Source organism: Coregonus clupeaformis, chromosome 10, assembly GCF_020615455.1.
Source record: "Coregonus clupeaformis isolate EN_2021a chromosome 10, ASM2061545v1, whole genome shotgun sequence".
Classification (NCBI taxonomy): domain Eukaryota; kingdom Metazoa; phylum Chordata; class Actinopteri; order Salmoniformes; family Salmonidae; genus Coregonus; species Coregonus clupeaformis.
In genome coordinates this window covers 33,539,318-33,545,836 of record NC_059201.1, presented here as the reverse complement: position 1 = coordinate 33,545,836, position 6,519 = coordinate 33,539,318, and positions in this window count along the sequence as shown.

Here is a 6,519-nt window from a genome sequence, read left to right as displayed (position 1 = left end):
GATTTACGTTTACTATGTTATGTCTACTCTATGAGACCAGGCTTCTCAAATAAGTGTAAAGACCAACTAAGTAGAATTTTACACATAAATCATAAAACCTTGCTACCCTTTCTCCTATTCCACCTGTTGTTGTGGCTCTAGTCTCAGATTGTACAGTAGTTATTGGGGTTCAGTACAGTCCTTGCAATGTCTTTGAGCTTTCCAGTGACAGGGTTTGGCCTTCCCTGCTGCTTTCTCCACTCTGCCTGTCTTCCAGACTCTCCCCTAGAGAGAGATACTCTTCAGAATAGCTTCTGCTACACTCAGGTCCCAACAGATGGCTCTCTTCCTCTGGAGACCCCCTCCTCTCCTCCAGCCATGACTTCACCGGCCTACACTGCACTGTGAATTAATCCATATGGTGAGGAAGGGGAGAACATCTGCAGATAAGAGGGCAGCTTTTATGTGCAGACGAAATCAAGAGACCTAATGCTGAACAATTTGTTTAACAGAAGGAAAATGTGGCTGATATTTCTCCAATCCCAAATGTTTTGATGGTACAGTAGTGGCTAATTGATCATGTAGAAATTAGGCAGAAAATATATTGGCTAATGATTCTCAAGACGAAAATTGTAGTCTGCATGAATATCTTCAAATTGCTATGACTGTCAGGCAGTCAGTCAAAACAGAAAAATTGACTGTTTTAGAGTGACCAAAAAAATGGGCTCTTGAGGCCGAAGCTGCTAAATGTGTGAAGTTAACCAACTTATTTGCTAGAAATTCTGGTTTTGCTGGTCCGGTGCTTTGTCTGTGAGAAATGATAGATAATCTACTGGGGTGCAGTCAAGGTAGGAAGAAAACAGAGAAAGACACACTCACGCACACTGACCCAGATCATGTAGCGTACTACTGCCAGTTAGTCCTAATATTTTGGCTGTATATGCTAATTAGGGAAGTGGCATTCGGGGGAACATTGCAATATAGTCTAACACGTCCTTAGATTGGCTTTTCTAACACATAGGAAAGGCAACAGCCATCTACTAGACATTTATACAGTGCTTTTTACTAAACTCAAGTCATCATGTATTACAATCAGTGATGTAAAGTACTTAAGTACAAATACTTTAAAGAACTACTTAAGTATCTGTACTTTACTTTACTATTACAATTTTTGACTACTTTTACTTTTACTCCACTACATTCCTAAAGAAAATAATGTACTTTTTACTCCATACATTTTCCCTGACACCCAAAAATACTTGTTACATTTCAAATGCTTAGTAGGACAAGAAAATAATTCAATAATATAAGGAATGTGAAATGATTTATACTTTAACCTTTGATACTTAAGTATATTTGAGCAATTACATTTACTTTTGATACTTAAGTATATTTAAAACCAAATACTTTTAGACTTTTACTCAAGTAGTATTTTACTGGGTGACTTTCATTTTTACTTGAGTCATTTTCTATTAAGGTATCTTTACTTTTGCTCAAGTATGACAATTGGGTACTTGTCTCACCACTGATTACAATAAAGGTCAATTCGGGGACAGTGTATTTTCATTGTTTTATCAATGTTTATTCGCTTCTGAATCTCAGTCTCTTCAGCCCAAAAAGTGAGCTTATGAGCTGTAGTAACAAGTGACTCTGGTGTTACACTGAAGGCTGGAAAGTCCCGCCTATCTCCCGCTTATTTCATTCACTGAAAGCCTGTCACTTCTTGGCAGAAAGATACGCATATGTGCGCGGCACTGTCAAATGAAGCACAACGCAGTTTTTTTTTACCAACATAGAATGTTGTATATTGAATTCAATAGAAGAAAACAGAGAGAGAGAGAGAGAGAGAGAGACTGCCAGTTCCTTAATGTAGCTGTGTTGAATGAATAAACATATATTAGACAAAGAAGAAAATCACTGAATAAATGCCTTATAGATTACCATTGGCTTACTGTATATAATACCTTATAACAGCCTAACTACATATTTCAAATAATGCATTCAAGTGTTCCCCCCTGCCCACTTTAAATACGTGTTTAAATATTAGGCTACATATCATTCAATAGAAGAAAACAGGGTAACACTTTATTTTAAAGATCCATAATAAACCATTTATAAGGCATTGTCAGTAGCATTACTGCCTGTGTGTGTGTAAGTCGCGGTGATGTGGGCTGGTGCGGCTGAAATGCCAGGGCTGAATTTTTGTCCCAGTCTGCCCCTGAGCATGGCCATCCTCTTTGTCACTCTCTATGCAGACCTTACTTCAAGTTTGCATTTGTCTCCTAGCAATTAGTTCAGCGAAAATGTGAAGCAATTTTACATTTACATTTTAGTCATTTAGCAGACGCTCTTATCCAGAGCGACTTACAGTTAGTGAGTGCATACTTTTTTTTCTTCTTTTTTTTCTTCATGTTTGTTTCCCAGATTGCCCCATGATTCTAGCATTCTCATCCACTAGATGTTACCATTTAGCAGAATGCATGTGTTATCTATTTATATGTATGGCAGGTTGGAAGTATGGTTACCAGTGTGTATTAAGCAGGTAATGTAGCAGGAGAGGGGGCCACCTGGGGGACTGGGGGTATGGCTGACAGCCACCTGCATCTCCTCAGACAGCCAGGCCCTGTATTGAGCTGCAGCTCTCAACCCACTCAACACACTCCCTCCCTCCTCACAAGTCAGACCCCTCTTAGAGCCTCTCCATATACCAGCCAGGAGCTGAAACCAAAGCACTCTTCTTGCTAAGCGCCACCACTGAGATAAACAGTTTCTTCATGCCTTGGAATCTCTTGAGTGCAATCTCTACTGCATTTCTTTCAGTTCCTGGTGGAGAATCATTACTGCTGAGTGTTAACACCTTCATAACTGCAGTGGCTTGGAGTACATTAGAGGTTGTTGCTGGACTCTGCCAAGCTCTACAAGCCCCACCCCACTGGGCACAGACGTCAGTTCAACGTCTAGTTTGGATTTACATTTGGTTGGGTTATCAACTAACGTGAATTCAATGTGAAATCAACAAAACATGTCACCATGTCATTGGATTTAGGTTAAAAGTTGGGTGAAAAAAAGACAACATTCCCTGACGTTGATTACTTTTTTTCTAATCCAATCAGTTTTCCACATTGATTCAACGTTGTCACATTGAATGTTTTGGTTGAAATGACATGGAAACAATGTTGATTCAACCAGTGGGACATGCCCTTCGAACTCTAACAATAACAGCTGACAGAAGAGATTACATGGTCCATTGGATACCTGCTGTTGTTTGGTGCACAGACAATTCACTTAAGACAATTGAACTGAGCGCATGCTTAGAAAGTACATTTTGATCCACTGCTTCCTTGAACATTATTAGGTTTTCTCACTCCAACAAGAAACTCCAGCAAACATGATACATTCTGCTGGCCCTGATGTAGTTGCTGAGATATTCAGCTGAAAATCTTTGCATTTCTTATTATGAATACAAGTCACACACACCACACACACATCTCGCTCATCTACCGCAATCAGTGGGGATAGACATTTAGTTTGATGGGTTAGAGTCAATATGACATTGATCTCCAGTCTGAGGACAGGAATCCCCTCTCATGACTAAGCCTAATCATGACTGGCAGAGATGGTGGTTTGTTTCTGTGCTCTTTATTTCCAGCCAGAAAATCTCTGCAGCTTATATTAGGCTTATGAATGTTGATGATGATGAACGATGCTAATAACTGTTGCCAATTATCTTTTCAACAGTTTTCCCTTATTTTGCCAGCAGCAACAGCTGAACTGGTGAGAAAAACGGATTGAAACCCGTTCCTCATGAGTTGACAAAAACACAAATAGCACGTTAAGAGCGGATATGATTTGTGATAGATGCGTAACTACTAACTATATTGCAGTTATTGCTATTGTCTTATAGTGCCCGTCTACATGGATTGGTTAAGTCAGAACGATTTTAACGCTGTCTCCCATCTGTCTGCTGAGATCAAATCATCCATTAAAAGTCCAATGATAAAGAATGTATTGAGCAAAACTGGGACTGTAAATCTCTGTTCAAGAACATGACTTATGACTTATTTTTTCCACCATGTCTATGAGAGGACACATTTGTTTTTACAGCTGCCACAAGTTTTCTTCATATTTGTGCCAGGAACTGAACTGAAATGGAGTACATAGTTTATTTCAGACAATCCATACTTTCTAGGAACCTGGACTTCTCATGATGACATGAGATAATGAGGATCGTTTCATAACATTCACATTATCTCTGTGTGTGTGTGTGCGCGCGTGTCCGTCCATGCTCGTGTGTGCGTCTGTGTGTGTTTCTTATACATAATGACTGCGCTTAAGGATAGTGTTAACACGAGCGGCCGTGCGGTAAATTATTGATGAACTCTGGCGCCTTGAGAGGCTTGTAAAGCAGACGTACCTGGAGGTCAGAAACCCAGCCTCTGATAGTTGTCACGTCTCCATCTATCATGGCTTCAGCCTAACCTGCTCTCTGGGAGCGTTTACACGGCCTGACAACCTGATACCTGGCTCTGTCTCTGTCTAAGCAGTCTTACACCTAAAGGCTTTACTATACCGCTGTCTCTTTTTACAGAATCCTTTTTTGATTGATGTCATGCTGAAATGAATTAGTTACGAACACAAATCTGGACTAATGATTACCCAGTGCAATTCTCTTACAACTGCTTATGTCTTACCGTGATCAGAGGGTGAAAGAGATTGTGTTGTCTTCATACAAATTGTCTGACCATTATTGTCTATTATTATCTTAATTTCCCAGTGTTAAAGTGGTTGAACATGTCCTATCCTCTCTCGCTTAATGCAGTGCAATGCTCTATCATTGGGGCTAATTACTACTGAACAAATGGCTGCTCACCGCCTGTTTGATGCAGTGTATAATCATTGTTGACCTACTCAATGAACTCCACTTATATGTGACCTGCATAATACTCAACATCGCCGACTTAATCATTAATAGGACTTAATTGCAGTGGATGCACCATCCATTTAGTCTTAGGCCTTAATCACTGTAGTCACACAGAGCTTGGGTCATTCTGGAGAGAAAGCGTCTGTGCAGGCTTTGGGTTTGTGTTGTGTTCTCCAACCTGCCTTATTGCTGGATGGACTAGGTCATGCTTTCATGTGTGATCAGGGTGGTTTTCAATATTACTGCTAATGCGCATTTACTGGATGTATGATTGTGTAGATTTAGGGAGGTGGCAATGAATTGCTCATGTCTGTTTTAAAGCCTTGTGCTCTGAAGTTTTGCTTTGTCTTAGAATCAGGAATTCTTCTTCATAATACTCATCACCAGGATAATGTTTAAACTCTGCCTGAGTTGACTCAGAACTTTCTCTGTTACACTGTTGGAGGATTTTGATGGAGGATTTTGATGGGTTCCAGTGACGGCCCTGTATTGTATGTCGGGCCTCTCTCGCCAACGAGCAGCCATTATTCACACTGCAAATCATGTAAGAAGCTGACAGCATGGCACCACTCCAAATGTGTGTTTCCATTTGGGAGCCATCCAAACAAAACCCTGAGTGCTCGGCCAAGCAATCCTAATGAGAGATCTAGGGAGGGGAGGAGGGGGGAGGAGGAGGTGGGGGGAGAATGAGGAGGGGGTGGAGGAGGAGGGGGAGGAGGGGGAGGAGGAGGGGGAGGGGGAGGAGGGGGAGGAGGAGGGGAGGGGGAGGAGGGGGAGGAGAGGGAGTAGGGGGGAGGAGAGGGAGTATGGGGGGAGGAGAGGGAGGAGGAAAAGGAGAGGGGGGGGAGGAGGAGGAGGAGGAAAAGGAGAGGGGAGGAGGAGGAGGAGGAGGGGAGGGAGGAGGGGGGAGGGGAGGTGGAGGTGGAGGAAGGGGAGGAGAGGAGAGGGAGGAGGGGGAGGAAAGGGGGGAGGAGGAGGAGGGTGAGGAGGAAAATGAGAGCGGGAGAAGGAGGAGGGGGAGGCGGAGGAGGGGGAGGAGGAGGAGGAAAATGGGAGGGGGAGGAGGAGGAGGAGGAGGAGGAGGAGGAGGAGGAGGAGGAAAAGGGGAGGGGGGCAGACGTGAACTCATTCACTCAATCGACCAAAGGCTTAAGAGAATTTCCTCTGGAATCAACACATCACAGCAGAGGAAAGGCAAAAGGCTTTTCCTTAGCGAGGGTACTTTTTTTTAGTGTTATTTACACATTCTTCAGATCTACAAGAATGTAGAAGACTTTGAAGGCAGGTTTTAAAAGTATTCAAATTAATCAATTAGGTTTTCGAATCAATTATATTTTGCCCATATTTAGTTACACAGGAGGTTGCATGGCTAGTATTGATGTTCTATTTGGTTGTGAAATGATCCTCTCATCCCCTCTGAGGACTAGAAAACATTTATTTTCCACCTCTCAATAGCTCTCGACAATGCAGCCTCAGTGTTTTCCTCCCCCGATTAAATTGTATTCTCTGCACGTTGACAAATGTTTGATGACGAGTCACTGATGTGATTCATTTCTACTGTAGACCCCTTATTCATTCACCAAGACTGAATTATGAAAGAGACCGTACACATTATCTCT